This window comes from Mytilus trossulus, chromosome 5, assembly GCF_036588685.1.
Source record: "Mytilus trossulus isolate FHL-02 chromosome 5, PNRI_Mtr1.1.1.hap1, whole genome shotgun sequence".
In the NCBI taxonomy this organism is placed as follows: domain Eukaryota; kingdom Metazoa; phylum Mollusca; class Bivalvia; order Mytilida; family Mytilidae; genus Mytilus; species Mytilus trossulus.
The window spans coordinates 41,789,668-41,808,840 of record NC_086377.1 but is presented as its reverse complement, the minus strand read 5'-3'; positions in this window follow the sequence as shown (position 1 = coordinate 41,808,840).

Here is a 19,173-nt window from a genome sequence, read left to right as displayed (position 1 = left end):
CCTGTGTACAGCAGAGTTATTTTGTATGTGGACTTGATTTATTCCACAAATCATTGTTCTTAATGCAAGCAGTAAAGATATCATGAATATTTCGGTTTTACTTCTCTGTGATTGGAGATGATGTACACAAAAATACTGACTTCCCGTGAACAATAACTAGTTATAGCCACATTAGCAATATTTAAGATGTATCACTACCTGTAAGTTCACTTTGCTGTTGGATATTAATGAAAATAAATTGTAAAAGTCTATAATTTACTAGTGTTCTCATTTTGAAGAGAAATCTTGGCCAAATGATCATTGTACTTTTTGGGTTGGTATATGATCTTTGTTTTACCTGATTCAAATTCATATAACGCAAAGATTGAAGCAAATATGTGTTTCTTAAGAGTGTACTTAGGTGATCTTAGGTAAAATTAAATAAATCAAGAATTCAAAATTGATACTTTAAGCTGGAGGAGTATTAGTTAAAGATAATAATAAGCTAAAAGTAGTGATAGATTATGGAGCTCCTTTTCGAGATATTTGATTTATAAACTATGGCGGGAAAAGGGAAAAGGCTGACTCCATTGATTTTGCCGTTTGATTACATGTAGAAACTTTCCGTTTTGAATTTTCCTCGTAGTTCAGATTTTTTGTGATTTTCCATTTTTTGACTTTAATCTTATATTTGCATTGGTATTATTTGGGTCTCAATTGCAAGTCAAAAGAAAGAAATCAAGAATCTGCTTAATTTTTTTCAAATGACCTTTAATTTTATGAGATATTAAGTCTTATATTAAAATATAAATAGGTGTTATGGGGCAACAGATTTTACCGTGTATCGTACGGAAAAACACCGAAAAGTCTAAATATTTGACTCTTTTCCCAAAACCTAACCTAAGTACATCATTAAATGCCTGTTATCAAGATTAAGTAATGAAAAGACAATATGTTAAACAATCATCACAAGATTTCAGAAAATAAGCTCAATGCCTGGAATTTAAGGGTTTAACTTATTGCCTAGGCGTTACCTTATTGTCTGTAATTGAAAATGCAATACCTCATTTCACCTACTCCTGCTAACATATACATATCAAACATGAATGTTTCTATTTGATATAGATAAAAAGGTATAGCATTCTATTTTTGATTTGTAAAAAAAAAATGTATTTCTGGTAATGTGAGTACAAATAATATTAGCCCCTTTCTTGGATATAAGAGTGAAAAATATCAGAGAAACATCCAAACTCATAGATTGAAAACAAACTGATAACGCCATGGCTAAAAATATCGACAAACAGACACAAAATAGAACACGAACCAAAAGCTGTGGGTGGTAAGACGTGTTCTAAAATTGTTTGTCAATTTAACGATCACAGTAATACACTTTGTTGTAATATTTTAGTAAAACTGCTATAAAGGAAATTAGTATACATGATTTGAGATGATAGTTGATTTTCCAACCGTTTATCTGTAAACTTTCACATTCATTTCGTTTTAAAAAGAAAGTAAGACGACAAATAAGATGTTTCAGTTTTAACTTCAATTATATTCCATTTCACCTTATAAGGTCTGCCATGTGTTGACTATACAATATTAATTAACAAACTCACCTTCAGCATTGTATGACGGATAAGCCACACTTAAATTGTATTTATTTTTAGGCACACTATTGATTTGAAAAACTTTAAAATATTTGATCAACTAAGTATAAGTAAATATGGTACGAAATATCACCGATAACAAAATTTAACTATATTCAATAGAAACTTCCTAGTTTGAAAATCAGGCCTTTGTGCCAAACCTAATCAAAGGCCTTTGAGACATTTAAAAAGGTTGTACATATATCTTTACCGTTATCTTATGACTTGTAAATTTCATGTGTAATAGTACTTAGTTGATTCACTGTTGATTCGTTTTTTCTAAAGCCCAAATTTTTACTGATTAGTAAATCATTAAATTCACATAGCTCATAGATATAGCGGGATAGTTATATCTGAATTGTAACCTAACACAGATTTACCAAGGGACCGAAATTTCCTAGGATTAAGGTTTTCTCTGGAAAATGAGCGAATGATATTAATTTCGTATCTTTGATTTGAGTCTCGTTTTTAGCGATTAACCTCTCTCCTAGCAACTATGTGATATAACTTTGCTGTCTCTGCGGGTCCGTTGATATTTTTTCTAGAAACGATCACGCCTAACCTCGTTACTATTCCATGGTTTATCCTTATGACGAATAGTTATTATTCTATTCGGTATGGATTCAGAACAAGCGGAAGTGATAAGATCACTCGTATAACTAGCAACGTCGTTTACATCGTCAATAATTCATATGCGGAATCAAAGGGAGTGTTATATAATGCAGTATTTAGACTATTAAAATCATCTGACTTGTTATCCCAGACACGACGCTGAAAAGCATGTGATTTTACTTACTTTAAGAAGGGATAGTTAACAGAAAATAATGCAATTGTCGAGATTAAGTAAGGGGTGGCTAACCACGAAGTTCGATACACAACGGTCATAGCAGTGAATATAAGGTCTAACAATGTCGCACTGCTAGCCGTATACCTGGTCGGTTCATCAATTATTTGTGATAGACCATACATATGTAGCAGGTTAAAAAGAGCTAGACTGAGTTCGCTGTGACTATGACTATCAAACCATTAACCACACCGGTCGTGGAAGTCCCCTAGAATCAAGCAAACATCTGAGCTGTGTGATTTCATATTTTCAACGACTACCTTAAGCTATCATTGAATTTACGACATCATTTGCCGTTACATTTGGCGATCTGTTACAAACACTATCAAGGATAGACTTATCCTTGTTTTTGACTCCAATGCATACGAATTCGAGAACTTGTATTTCTAACTCTTGATAATGCATCGAAAATAATTGGTCGGAAACATATATGGCTACACCACTGTAACCCGACCGTCAGCCCTATCTCGCCTGTGAATATTATAATTATCAATCTTAATATCTTCAAATGATATATCTGATTTTGACCAAGTTCCACTAATACAGATCACATCATATTGGAGTTCGTTACACAGGACGAACTTAATTTCCTCTAACTTAGTTCGGTTAGACTTTAATACGCTCTCAAAAGAATATAAACTACGTGCATTTAACTTCTTTCTTTATACTGTATGTCTAATTGAAGACGATAATTGTCACCTGAAACCATGTTATCTAGTTTAATAAACAACAACACAGCTTTAAGTGAGATTATATATCGTGTTAGTTTTAAAATTTTTGTACCAAACATCAGTTTACTTTTAAATTAGTTTTTGTTTATCATAATACATGACACATATTCCAGTCCTACTAAAAAGCGCTTGAGAACGCCCGGGAACCGAAAAAGCGCCAGGAGAAGGGAAACTAGCGCCCGGAGAAAAAAAATTATAAACTAGAATTAAATTTTATAACAATATTTCTTTCCTTTAAAAATAAATAAGAGTATATATAATAGAAGAATCATGAACGATATTGTCCTCGATCAAAATATATATTTTGTTATTTAAAAATAATCAGTGCCTAAGGTGTATTTTTTTTCGCAACTGCATGGTGAACACTTTCTTTTTCCTATACTGATACAGATTTATTACATCTTTTTATCAAGCTTAAACTGTTCCAATGGCTATGCTTATCAGGTTTTTTTTTTAAATGCAAAGTTTTAAATTTACACCAAACTCCTGCTCTTTATCCCCGTGTTTAAACTACGGTACATGTATACTACTCCGTTATTTGCTGATTTATTATGTGTAACTCTTTTAATGTTATTGTTAAAATTGAAACATGCATAATTGTTTTTGTTTTATGACAAATGTCTTTTATCTGAATTTGCAAATAACTTGTCTATAATTAAAAAAAAATCAATGTTCATAACTGATTTCATCGATACAAAGTTGTCTCATGCCAATAAAATGAATTTCATATATTTCCCGGGCGCTTTTTCTTTTCCCCGGGCGCTAATTTTTCTTCCCCGGTCGCTTTTTCCTCACCCGGGCGCTCCCGTGCGCATTTTAGTAGGACACCCATATACTACTGTAATCAAGGAGGTAATTACCGACCCTGACATGGAAATCCCAACGAAAGTGCCGTTTAATATAAAGACACTGACAGTTTATAAACTGCGTGATTCTACACTCATAGCATTCAAACTTCGTGTCAAATTATACCCCCATTTTTTGGTTTGTTGGAGTTCGTATTGCTAAGCCTATATTTTTTTTCTTTTGTGTGTTTTGTGTAATTTTGTGTGTCTATAGATATAATGGTATGAGTGCCTCCATCCAAATAACAATTTACTGAGATACTTTAAGATTGTATGTTGAATAACTTGTCACCTTTGTTAATTCGTCAAGGCAAATTTAACACCAAATAGAAAAGATGTACATGTCATATGTCATTACCTGTGTGTGAATAAGCATTTAACCAATTTAATTTTTCGATAAAGTGACAGGCTGAACTAAGTAAAATAATATTGCCGTGTGCAATACAGTTGTTGTTGCTGCTATAATTACATGTGCGTGCTCTTTGTTTAAAGCGGATGTTCCTGGATTTCCAGTTTCAAATGATACACTAAGTGTAGTACCCAATCAGTACTGTCATTTCTAACCTTATTGATATTGTCAAATACGATGGCGATTGATAAAAACTGTTCGAATATATAATTAGTAAATTAAAAAGTAGGTAATTAAATATCAATTCCGAAATTTGTTGTTTGAACTTGACATAACTAATGTATTTAGACATAAATTAATCAGATGTAACACCCTAAACGCCAAGTTATCCGGACCATGGAATTTATTATGAATTACAAAAATGATTGCAAATTTTTTTTTGAAAATCAATGTAAAAAAAAGTTAAAATGGCAAAAGTGATTGTGTTTATTTGCTTACTGCCGTCGTTAAACATTGGTAAATCACCATACAAGCAAAAGCTATGTTTATGCTCATCTATGTTACGAGAGTGTATCATATAAACTAATTACATTGCCAGCGACTGAAACTGTCTGATGTTCACAAATAAACGTCATCATTAGTGACTTAGCATTGCTAGGCGTGGCTTTGATAGGGACTTTCCGATATGTTATTTCCTTAGAGGTCGGCATTTATATTGTTTTACTTTTTATTGCAGTTCATTCGATCAACTGTGCTTCCATTTTTTAATATGATCTGCAATAAAAAGTCAAACGGTTGAAAGTTTAATAAAAATTTAATTGTTTATATATTTTATAACTATGTTTTGAACCTATTATTTTTATGTATATTTAATGACCGGCTTCAGGGAGTTACATTTTCCCACACGTTCACTGTATAGCACTGTCAAGCTCATCAATAATGAAAATTCGACAGTTCATACTCAACAATTTAATGGCATTTTTATTTGAAAACAAAATCCCACATGAAATTAAAAATGATAATTATGAAATTTAATTAAATCTCTCATTTTATATAACAAATTAAAAAGATAAATGTTACAGATAAAACTTCATACATCGGAAACGCTAATAACCTCAAAGTATTTTAATTCTCATTATGAAATCAAGTTATGGATTTTGTCATCAAAACCATGACTACTTAAAGCAATTATTCGTTGTGACCAACTGTTGAAACCAATATTTAAACAGGATTTGCTTACCTAATCCTTAAAATATTGAGCATACAAGGAAAGGGATATGCAAATTCAAGTTCAATACTTTATTATTAAGATGGTAGTATGCTCACTTTCAATATGTATAACTGACAATTTAGAACAACAGCTTATCAATTAAAATATGAATGAATAAAGTGTTCTTTTATCATTTGACTACGGTTTTCTTAAGATACACTGACACTGGTATATAACAAAGAGACCAAAAGCAAAAAAAAGAAGTGTATTAAAGACATCACTTGTAGCGTATTGCTAATAGTATACAAGGTATGATGAATCCAGAATTACTGAAATATTGTTGACTGATAACAATGCAGATACAGATGAGCAATCACAAGTTTAAAAATGACCTGGTTCTCTTCAGAAAGCGACTTTATTAAGGCTTACGCATTGCTTTCATAAACAAGCAACTAGTTAGATCTGTTATGTCAAAGTTATTTCAAACAAGTTTGACATGCATAGTTTTATATAGCCGATTTATCGCTGTGGTTAGGTTTAAACATTCACTTTGAAAGGTTCTTGTGTCGTCATTAGCGTATCTTCGTCGTTCAAATATGTTTACTTAGTGTACATGACATTTTCCTATAAACAGTAGTTTTGATAATGTTCGGATTGATATTGTTGGTGTTTCATATTAACTTATAAATGATGATATCTGAATGATCTCATTGGTTAGGTACCAATACAAGGCGGGAGTAAGGTACATTTCCGTAATTTATTTTTGAAAATTTGCTATTATTTTCCCTTTTGATCTATTAAGTGATAAATCAACATTTGATAGCTAGTAATTATATGTTTATGGATCGTATTATTGAGTACTAAATTGATGAAAATATTATTTTGTTTTAATTGACTGGCTTCTAGGATTTTCCCTTTCCAATACATTCTCTGATAGCACTCTCATTCAGAACTTTTATTACCAATTTCATACTAAACAGTATAAATGTATTTACATGTGAGCAAAAAAATCCTAAAATTTGTAGGCGAAAGTTGTTGTTTTAAATATTATCCTACATTTTGATTCTAAGATCTTTCATACTTTATGACAAATAATCCAGATATAACTGTAATAATCAGATCAACAAAAAAAAATTATTTCAAAGTTCCATCGATTATTATAGAATTAAATCGTAATTTACAATTCAAACATGATTACTTAGGAAAATAACCTTTTGAACCGACAGTTGATGATTTGAAATTGATATGAAAACATTTTCAAACAGAAATCAAATGTTTCAATTCGAAGATGACCTGTACTCAAGTATTAAATGGGCAAATACTACTATAGTAAAAAAATATAGATTACACCGTTGAATTTCCAATTTGAATAGTTTAACACTAGTAATTTTGGGGTCCCTTTTAAGTTGTTTTTCGATGTGAGCCAAGCCTCAGTAATGAAGGCCGACATGTGACCTATAATAGGATCATTTTACAAATTGTGACTTTGAAGGAGAGTTGTCGATTTGGCACTCGGACCATACATTTGTATCTTCTTCAATCATCAATAATAAGTTAAGAAAGAACAGAAAGAATTCTGCATTACTGTGGATTGATTTATTGTCGTGGTTATCATTTTCCGTGGGTTGCTGAACACTTGCATTTTCGATGATATTTGTGGGGATTTCGTGGTTTTTCTTATCTGTGTATACAAAGCCTTATTACCATATGTTATTCGTTGAACATTAGAATGCATGGGCTACCTCTACCAACAACACCCACGAAAAATGGTATCCGACGAATAATAATAAATCCACAGTAAGCTGAACTTTACATTCCCTTATATAGATGATGAAATGATTTTTTTTCTCAGTATATAATTCAATGTTTGGTGACCAGTCTTAACGTGAACAGATACACTTAAGTCTGCTGCATATCTTGGTTAACCTCTAACAATTGTAAAGAACTGTCGTTTCAAAAAAGAGAGACGAAAGATATCAGAAGGACAGTCAAACTCATAAATCGAAAATAAACTGATAACGCCATGGCCAAAGATGAAAAGGCAAACAGACAAACAATAGTAACATGACATAACATAGAAAACTAAAGAATAAGCAAAACGATCCATACCAAAAACTAGGGGTGATCTCAGGTGCTCAGGGAAGGGTAATTTGATCTTGCTCCACATGTTGCACCCGTCGTGTTGCTAATATATACCCCGTATGCAGGTGCTGCTGGAATGTTGCTACTTAGAAATGGAAAGCTGAAACCATCTCTTTTGTCGTACAGTTTTGTGATCAACTTCCCCTCATTGTCCATTTCTAGATGTAATTCAAGATATGAGGCCGAATTAACTGTGTCTGTAGTATCTGTTATCTCTAGTTCGATGGGATAGATGCGTTCCACATAATCACCAGTTTTAGAATTATTTAGTGACAGAACATTATTTATATAGCGGAAAGTAGAGTTTAAGAATATCACTAACTTCTTATCTATCTTCCTAAGAAGTTCCTGCATAAAGTCAGCCTCATAATAATAAAGAAACAAGTCGGCAAGTAGAGGGACACAATTTCTTCCCATTTGAATGCCGACAGTCTGTTGAACAAATTGTCCTCCGAACGTAACAAATGTGTTGTCAATCAAGAAATCAAGCATCTTAATAATGTAAGATGTCCTCTTTGGTAAGTGTCGTAAGGGTATATGTTGAGTTTCCAAGTGAATTGACAATACCTAATTCGTTTATCAAGGAGTTAATTTAATGTGTTTTACACACAGAAACGGTAGTGTTTGGGGCTTTATCTGCGGGGGCAACACAATATTTGTCATGGAGTTAGGATACGTGTTTTGCAACATTTGGGTCTTTTAAGATTGACGTAACATGGACATTGATAAACCCACTTTACTTTCCTAATTCTGATTTGTATCAACGACCTCACTGACTTAGTCCATTCTGAAAGAGTATCTATGTCTACCTATTCGCGCTAAGCCCATTGTCTGGTATAATTCTTGACTGAACAAAATTTTAAAGTTGTATTTCAAATTGATGGATTTAGGCTAACGATATTTCGGACCCTTTGTTAAAACATTTCATAGGGAAGTGTTATTATCAATGTTGAGATCACCAGTAATATCGTGGCAATAGTTATCAAAGGTGCCAGGATTATAATTAAGTACGCCAGACGCGCGTTTCGTCTTCAAAGGAATCATCAGTGACGTTCATATCAAAACATGTATAAAGCCAAACTTGTACAAAGTTGAAGAGCATTGAGGATCCAAAATTCCAAAAAAGTTGTGCCAATTACGGCTATGCCTGTGATAAGAACATCCTGAGTTTTTTAACAAAATCAAAGTTTTGTAAACAGGAAATTTATAAAAATGACCACATTATTGATATTCATGTTAACACCGAAGTGTTGACTACAAGCCGGGTTTTATCTGAATTGGGAACTAGCACAAGTGTAATCAGGAGTTTTAGATGTAATCAATATTGAGATCCTGCAAAACCTGTTTATAATTGAAATTTTAGTTGAAAAAGGTTTGGTAAAGTATAAGACAAAAGGTGATGTGAAAAACTCCAAATGTATATGAAGCCAATTTCCTGCAGCGTTGTTTCTTTTTAATTTCCAGTTATGCCAGAGTTAAGTTTTCCTATAATGATGGTTGCAGCATCCAGAAACACTGTTAAATGAAGACAATAGTTTTTAATTGACTGACAGTAATGGCATAACTGGTTTTATTTTTATAAAAAAACGATGGCTATATATTAATTGTAAGAACCGTGGCGTAGTGGTTAGTGCATCGGACTACTAACACAAAGGTTCCTGGTTCGATTCCCGTTCGGGATGAACATTTCAGGAACTCATTTGTTGACTCTCCCTTGACAACATTTGCGAGTATGGTCTTAAGGAAACGATGATAGTCCGTCGGAAGGGGACGATAAATGGCTGACCCGTGTTAAGAGAGAGCCATATCTCTTGCACGTTAAAAACACCCTTGTAGATTTCGAAAAAAGGTAGGTTAATGCCGCTACAAGGCAACACTCGCACCCGCAAAGTGGAAAGGAATTAATATAAGTTGCAAAACTTGTTTCTCAATCCACTATAAATAAATATGTTTAAACTAATTGTTAGAACCTTAACCCCATCCTGACTTTCCCGAATGTGTAATCACCGAAAGAGATCTATAACAAAATGTGTACTTGTGTGAACGAAACAATGGGTACAACGTTTTCAACATGACATACTTCCTCTTACAATGTTTGTAATTCGGTTTGTGCTGCCTAGTTTGTCTGATCGCCGCTGAACTATTGGTTGGCAATTTAGTTGTGAGTTTGGGTAACTCTTATAAGTTACATTGTCATTTTCGTGTCGTCCCCTTTTTTATTGCTTTCTTATCCAAATATTATTTTTTGTCAACCAAACTGTCATTATTTACATAAGATAGACCTGCATTTATGTATTATTTACAGTAATGAGATATTAATGTCCACTTTAGCTTTAACAATATTTGATTGGGAAACATTCTTTTTATATTTTCCAGTTTGTTTTTATTACCTCCATATAAATGAAAGAAACAATACAATCCCCCCATTTTTTTATTAATGATACAGCATAACAAAAACAAAAATAGTTCAACAAAACATAATACAGAGAAGTAACGAGAGAGAAAAAAAAACACTTGGCCCAACAACAGGTCAAACAGAGACATGAAAATGAAATACTACGGTTCACCAACACTATATACAGATGCGTGATTATGGACAAACACTGAGTATAACAACAATTATATAATTTATATATAAATGGCAAAAGCATAGAGTTTAACAAAACATTATACATATATATCGATATGTAACATGTGGGTTCAGCTACATATAACTAGTAAACAGATATTTTTTTTATGGGAAAGCACAAGGCTAAATAATACATTTGCAAGGATATGATACTGCAAAAAATAAAACCTAACAACACATTATACAAATACAGGATATCGGCAACATAGAGGGTTAATAAACTTGTTTTATAGAGAGAGGATAATAGCAAAAAAAATGTTCAACAACACATTATAAAATTGAGAATGGAAATGGGGAATGTTTCAAAGAGACAACAACCCGACCAAATAAAAAACAACAGCAGAAGGTCACCAACAGGTCTTCAATGTAGCGAGAAATTCCCGCACCCGGAGGCGTCCTTCAGCTGGCCCCTAAACAAATATATACTAGTTCAGTGAAAATGAACGCCATACTAATTTCCAAATTGTACACAAGAAACTAAAATTAAAGTAAGACAAGACTAACAAAGGCCAGAGGCTCCTGACTTGGGACAGGCGCAAAAATGCGGCGGGGTTAAACATGTTTGTGAGATCTCAACCCTCCCCAGATGCAGAGATATAAACAACACATTTTACAAAGATATGTTAATAGTAAAAAGAGGGTTCACCCACACATTATACATTTATATGATAATAGCAAAACACAGGGTTCTATAACACATTAGCAGAGATAAAATAATAGCAAAACACAGGGTTCTATATCACATTAGCAGAGATAAAATAATAGCAAAACACAGGGTTCTATATCACATTAGCAGAGATAAAATAATAGCAAAACACAGGGTTCTATATCACATTAGCAAAGATAAAATAATAGCAAAACACAGGGTTCTATAACACATTAGCAGAGATAAAATAATAGCAAAACACAGGGTTCTATAACACATTAGCAGAGATAAAATAATAGCAAAATACAGGGTTCTATATCACATTAGCAGAGATAAAATAATAGCAAAACACAGGGTTCTATATCACATTAGCAAAGATAAAATAATAGCAAAACACAGGGTTCTATAACACATTAGCAGAGATAAAATAATAGCAAAACACAGGGTTCTATAACACATTAGCAGAGATAAAATAATAGCAAAACACAGGGTTCTATATCACATTAGCAGAGATAAAATAATAGCAAAACACAGGGTTCTATATCACATTAGCAGAGATAAAATAATAGCAAAACACAGGGTTCTATAACACATTAGCAGAGATAAAATAATAGCAAAACACAGGGTTCTATATCACATTAGCAGAGATAAAATAATAGCAAAACACAGGGTTCTATATCACATTAGCAGAGATAAAATAATAGCAAAACACAGGGTTCTATATCACATTAGCAGAGATAAAATAATAGCAAAACACAGGGTTCTATAACACATTAGCAGAGATAAAATAATAGCAAAACACAGGGTTCTATAACACATTAGCAGAGATAAAATAATAGCAAAACACAGGGTTCTATATCACATTAGCAGAGATAAAATACAAAACACAGGGTTCTATATCACATTAGCAGAGATAAAATAATAGCAAAACACAGGGTTCTATAACACATTAGCAGAGATAAAATAATAGCAAAACACAGGGTTCTATATTACATTAGCAGAGATAAAATAATAGCAAAACACAGGGTTCAATATCACATTAGCAGAGATAAAAGAATTGCAAAACACAGGGTTCAATATCACATTAGCAGAGATAAAAGAATTGGAAAACACAGGGTTCAATATCACATTAGCAGAGATAAAATAATAGCAAAACACAGGATTCAATATCACATTAGCAGAGATAAAAGAATTGCAAAACACAGGGTTTTATAACACATTAGCAGAGATAAAATAATAGCAAAACACAGGATTCAATAACACATTAGCAGAGATAAAAGAATTGCAAAACACAGGGTTCAATATCACATTAGCAGAGATAAAAGAATTGCAAAACACAGGGTTCAATATCACATTAGCAGAGATAAAAGAATTGGAAAACACAGGGTTCAATATCACATTAGCAGAGATAAAATAATAGCAAAACACAGGATTCAATATCACATTAGCAGAGATAAAAGAATTGCAAAACACAGGGTTCTATAACACATTAGCAGAGATAAAATAATAGCAAAACACAGGATTCAATAACACATTAGCAGAGATAAAAGAATTGCAAAACACAGGGTTCTATAACACATTAGCAGAGATAAAAGAATTGCAAAACACAGGGTTCAATATCAGATTAGCAGAGATAAAAGAATTGCAAAACACAGGGTTCAACATCACATTAGCAGAGATAAAAGAATTGCAAAACACAGGGTTCTATAACACATTAGCAGAGATAAAAGAATTCCAAAACACAGGGTTCAATATCACATTAGCAGAGATAAAAGAATTCCAAAACACAGGGTTCAATATCACATTAGCAGAGATAAAAGAATTGCAAAACACAGGGTTCAATATCACATTAGCAGAGATAAAAGAATTGCAAAACACAGGGTTCAATATCACATTAGCAGAGATAAAATAATAGCAAAACACAGGATTCAATAACACATTAGCAGAGATAAAAGAATTGCAAAACACAGGGTTCTATAACACATTAGCAGAGATAAAAGAATTGCAAAACACAGGGTTCAATATCACATTAGCAGAGATAAAAGAATTGCAAAACACAGGGTTCAATATCACATTAGCAGAGATAAAAGAATTGCAAAACACAGGGTTCAATATCACATTAGCAGAGATAAAAGAATTGGAAAACACAGGATTCAATATCACATTAGCAGAGATAAAAGAATTGCAAAACACAGGGTTCAATATCACATTAGCAGAGATAAAAGAATTGCAAAACACAGGATTCAATATCACATTAGCAGAGATAAAAGAATTGCAAAACACAGGGTTCAATATCACATTAGCAGAGATGAAATAATAGCAAAACACAGGTTTCAATATCACATTAGCAGAGATAAAATAATAGCAAAACACAGGTTTCAATATCACATTTAGCAGAGATAAAATAATAGCAAAACACAGGGTTCTATAACACATTAGCAGATATAAAAGAATTGCAAAACACAGGGTTCAATATCACATTAGCAGAGATAAAAGAATTGCAAAACACAGGGTTCAATATCACATTAGCAGAGATAAAAGAATTGCAAACCACAGGGTTCCACAACACTGTATACAGATGTTTGATAATAGCAAAATACAGGCTTTTATAACATATTAACCGGAAATATGACAGATGTATATAAATAAATGCAACGGTAGTATACCGCTGTTCAAAACTAAAAAATCCATGGACAAAATACAAAATCGGGGTAACAAACTAAAACTGAGGGGAACGCATTAAATATAAGAAAGGAACAGCGACACAACATTAAAATGTAACACACACAGAAACGGACTAAGCATAGACAAAATCCTATGAGCATAACAAATATAACATTAAAACCAAATAAATGAATTTGGTATAGATAAGTATCGTGACACGTCTTATAGTAATGTGAATTCACACTTAAAAATAAGAGAAAACAAACGACACAACTGAAACACAACGTTAAATGTAACACACAGAGAAACGAACTATAATATAACAATGGCCACATTCCTGACTTTGTCCAGAATAATTTTAAAGGAAAAAATGGTGGGTTAAACCTGGTTTTATGGCATGCCAAACCTCCCTCTTTTATGGCCATGTGAAACATAACACTAAAATGACAACATAACATTACAGGACTGCAATATAAATAAATAGGATAAAACAATTGACAAAGAAACACACGAATAATAGCTAACAAAAGGCAACAAGTTTAAAGTTTTAATACACCAGAAGTGCATTTTGTTCACACAAGACATACTAATGACGCCCAGATACAAAAGTTGAAAAGCTGAAACAATTACAAAGCCGAACAGCATCGAGGACCAAAAATTCAAAAAAGTTGTGCCAAAAACGGGCAGGGTTTCTGTTAGATACCAGAACATCCTTTGAAAATAATTCATTATCTTTAGAATATATATTCCTCGTGTAGAGAAGTTGATATAGTGTACATGTGTTCACATTTTTTATTTTTTATTTTCAACAGGTCATACAGTAATGACTTTGAACATATTTTCTGATTGCGATATGATATTTATGGATAACAAGTTTTTACTGAGTAACGTACATGTATGTTACTATTGATTCATTCTGTTTTTATCTAACAGGGGTCTACCCGTCTTCTGTGATACGTTTCACGTTTAATCTCGTCTGGATGGAAATTATTGCCGCATCTACTTGCGTAATAGTCCTCTACTGAAGAGACAATTTCTTCCAGAGGAATATCTCTATCTCCAGAAATGGCTTTAACTCGACTACGTTTACCATGTTTACTGCGACGAGACCGCTTCTGGAAGTGAAAACAGCAGTTGAGTAGGTCTATGGCGATCACGATAGCCGTTGGAAGAATGAGGAAAACAATGCAGCCCCATCCAATAAATTTTGCAGATTTTGTTTTGTTAATAGCTGAGTTCCTCTTTCGTGCTTCTTTTGTCACGGATTGTTTATCGATAATAATTTTCGATAGTATATTTTGGTAAAAATCTTCAAGGACTAATTTCCTAACTTCTGAATCTGCTATATCGGCTCCGTCAATGAAGTGCCATTTAGTATTACAATGTTTCTTTGGACATTCACACAACAGTTTCTTTGGTCTGTTAACTGAAAAACATATAAGATGAATCTTTAGCTTTAATTTAATGTTCAGTTTTCTCTATCAAATAAAAATAGTTATACCTATCTAAACGAAATAAATTGAAAAATAGAACATGTAAGAAAGATAAAGCAATACAAATATAGCAAATAAATGTACTGTCAACCGACTAATTTTGCCAGATGTTTTATTTTTTAGCTATGGTGAGCCGACTTTGATGCGATTTTTTACCCGGTTTACTCTTGATGAGATTGGTTTAGTATGATAATTAGTATTACCATTGTTGTATTTATCACTATTACAAAATGTTTAGATTTAAGTAGATTTTTTTTATCTTGCAGTTACATGTAGTCCAAATCTATTTGTCAAAGTTGAATGTATGTTATGTATGATAAGGAAATTACAGATCAAATCTAAGTTTGTAACATATTCAATACCTGTTCTTGCTGGTGTTGAGATCTCATTCATCACAGATGAAATTTCAAATTTCACATTTTCAGATATTGAACTGGACATTTCCCTCCCATTGCCAGGCATACTTTGCGTTACAGTTGCTGGAGATGTGTGGCTGGTTAACATACCGTTAACATCTGACGTCGTTGTAGATCTGATATAGACAGAAGTTGCACTAGTCGCTTTTGTATATTGAACTGTTACAGCTTCGGTTGTTTGTTCTGTAATAATATGATTTTTGTTTTAGAATAAGCAGCATAAAATAAATTTAAACGACACTAGACAAAATATGAGCTAGAGAAACCCTTACTATGATTTCAAAAACACAAAAGACAAAAAAGCCTTTAAGAAACACTTTGAATAAAACGATAAGTTTCGGCAAAGTCTGACAAAATGATTAAGATTTACCTGTTCACAAAAAAAATGAGAGATTTGAACCACACAATTTACAGTATTAATTAAATTGGGTGTGACAAAAAACAAATAACTTCATTCTTAATGATGTTGATGTTAAGTTACTTTTTGTGTGCGATTAAGCCTTCGTCTGTTTAAAAAGTTAAATTCCTTATGTGTAATGCATCCGTTAAGATGAGATACCGACTAACCATCAAGAATCACGATAAAAACCGGGGTTGTTCTTCTCCTCCTCGTCCGTCTAATCTTTCTATATTTTGTTCAATGCCGTTATTACGTCCTATATTACGTTTTTGCTTTGAACGCGTTAGTTGTTAGCTGTTATAAATGAATATTGTACTTTTTCTGTATTTGCTTTATTTTTTCAGCAGCACCGAAGACAACAAACAGCTTATGTTCGAAGTCAGACCCTCAAACAAGAACACATGGTTTAGTATAATAATTAGCTTTACCGTCATCATAACTACCACTATTATTTTTTATTTTGTTCTTGCAGTAAGTTTTCAGCTTTCTGTCAGAGTTGAAGGCATATGGTTTATGATAAAAAAAAACTATAAAAAAGCTTTCATATTTTGTTCAAGAAAGTTACGTATGAACTCTATGTGTTTAACATGTTCAATACCTGTTTCTATTGGTGTTGAGGTCTCCGTCATCACAGTTGAAATTGCATAACCCGTATTTGCAGAAGTTAAACTGAATATTTCCTTCACAGTATAAGGTGTACTCCGTGTAACAGTTCCTAGCGATGTGTCGATGGTTAACATGCCGTTAACATCTGCCGTCGTTGTATATCTTATAGAGATAGAAGTTGCACTAGTCGCTTTAGTATTTTGCACTGTCACAGCTTCGGTTATTTGTTCTGTAATAATAAGATATAGTTTAATTTGAAGACTGAACGATGCTTACGCTTGATTTTTTCATTCGCACTTGCGTATTGCGATTAAGGTCACGCTGCATACGGACAACATTCCGGCGAATTGTTTGATGGAAGAAAGCAATTAAAAAAAGTTAACTTCTAAATTTTGACAAATAATAGATTTTTCTCGGCAAAAATACTGTACATATTTTATAGCAAAAACTAGCTATTTATTTATTTTAGACAAATGCATATATTTTTTTTTAATTTGAAGTTTTAATAAGACTTGAAATAAAATAGCATCCGATAACTTTGAGAAAAACAATCAGTTTGACGCACACAATTCACATAACAAATTCAATTTGGTATATATAACCATTTGACAGACACAAATATTTTTATCGTTGAGAAGTTTGATTTGTCGTTAATTTTTGTATGCGATTACGTAAAATATCTTATGTATAAACAGTTGAATACCGCTGTTTGAAACTCATAAATCGATAGAAAAAAATCCGGGTTACATATTTAAACTGAGGGAAATGCGTTAAAAATAAGAGGACAACGACACAACATTATAATGTAACACACACAGAAACAAACTTATCATTAGACGGAATCAGATGAGAATTACAAATAACACACGCCTTAGAATGCATCAATGACTTAACAACACCATCATCTCAATTATTATACTAATCAATATTACTAAATAACTATTCAGATTCTAGTTGTGTCTGTCTTGATTTTAAAGTTAGGTAAAAAAAACTCTTTATCAGAGTTGAAGACATTTTATTTATGAATGCAGCAATAAAAATATTGTATTATTGTGTTTCTAAAAGTTACAAATAGAATATGTGTTGCCAACCTGTTTTTAATATACTTGTTCTTCTTGGTGTTAAGGTATCAGTTATCACAGTTGAAATTGCCGATTGTTCATTTGCAGAAGTTGAACTTAATATTTCATTCATAGTATAAGGCGTACTTTGCGTTACAATTGCTGGTGATGTTTCGCTGGTTAACATGCTGTTAACATCTGCCATCGCTGTATCTCCTCTAGAGATAGAAGTTGCACTAGTCGCTTGGGTATTTTGCACTGTCACAGCTTCAATTGTTTGTTCTGAAATAACGAAATTTATGTTTTAAAATGTTGCCGGATATGACAAATGAAAGTCACACAAGAACAAATATGAGCCAAGGAAAAAACAGTTACATGCCAAAAGCAAAACACAAAAGAAGAAAATAAAACCCATAAGTAACACCTTTTAAAATGAAATAGCTTCAATTGTTTCCACGCATCATTACCATCCTCTTCATGATCATCAGCATCACCATCATCACCATCACTATCACCATCACCACCATCATCATCATCACCATCAACATAACTATACTCACCATCACCAACACCACCACCACCACCATCACCATCATCATCATTACCATCATTACCATCATCACCATCACCACCTTCATCATCATACGCACAAATGAATTCAAAACAGATGAAAGCAATTATATAAATGTCAACGATCCTGAAAAGACATTTGATGTAGTAAACCACGATATTTCCTTAGACAAATTATTTCAAAGGGACATACTGCTCGACATCTAAGAAACAATGCATTAAATGTGTCATGATCGTGATCTTACATCAATAATCAATCGGCAGGGGAAACACAGTACCCAATTTTTTTCATAAGGCAAGGTGTTTGTCAAGGAGGTATCCTCTCAGCACATTTTTATCAGGCATATTATTATTATTATTATTTATTATACAGTATTTATAACAGCGCATTATATAATATTAAAATTACAATATATTTCCATATACATATATAAGTATTAACAATACAATATGAAAGCCCATGTTTAAATCTTTTAAAACAAAAAGATTTGAAAAATATAGTATTGACAAAACAATAAAATTTATATAAAAAGGGCATGATAAAATTAAAGAGATATTGAATCGGTACCAATAAAAGTAGGTTACAATTTCAATAATGTAGAAATATGTTAAGAACTATTAAAAGCATGTCTGAAAAAATGAGTTTTCAATTTTTTCTTAAAAACGTTCACACAATGGATGTTTCGTAAATCACTTGGTAAATCATTTCACAGAACGGCTGCTGCTTCGTCGAATCTTCTTTCCCCATATGTTTTAGTTCTTACACGTGGCGTTGTTAAAATCATGGAATTTTCAGATCTAAGTGCTCGCATTGGTTTGTATATTTGAACGAGTTCGTGTAGGTAGACCGGTGCCTCTTCGTGCAAAGCCTTGAACACATACGCTAGAAATTTATACTGACATCGGTATGTTACAGGCAGCCAATGGAGAGACTTGAGGATT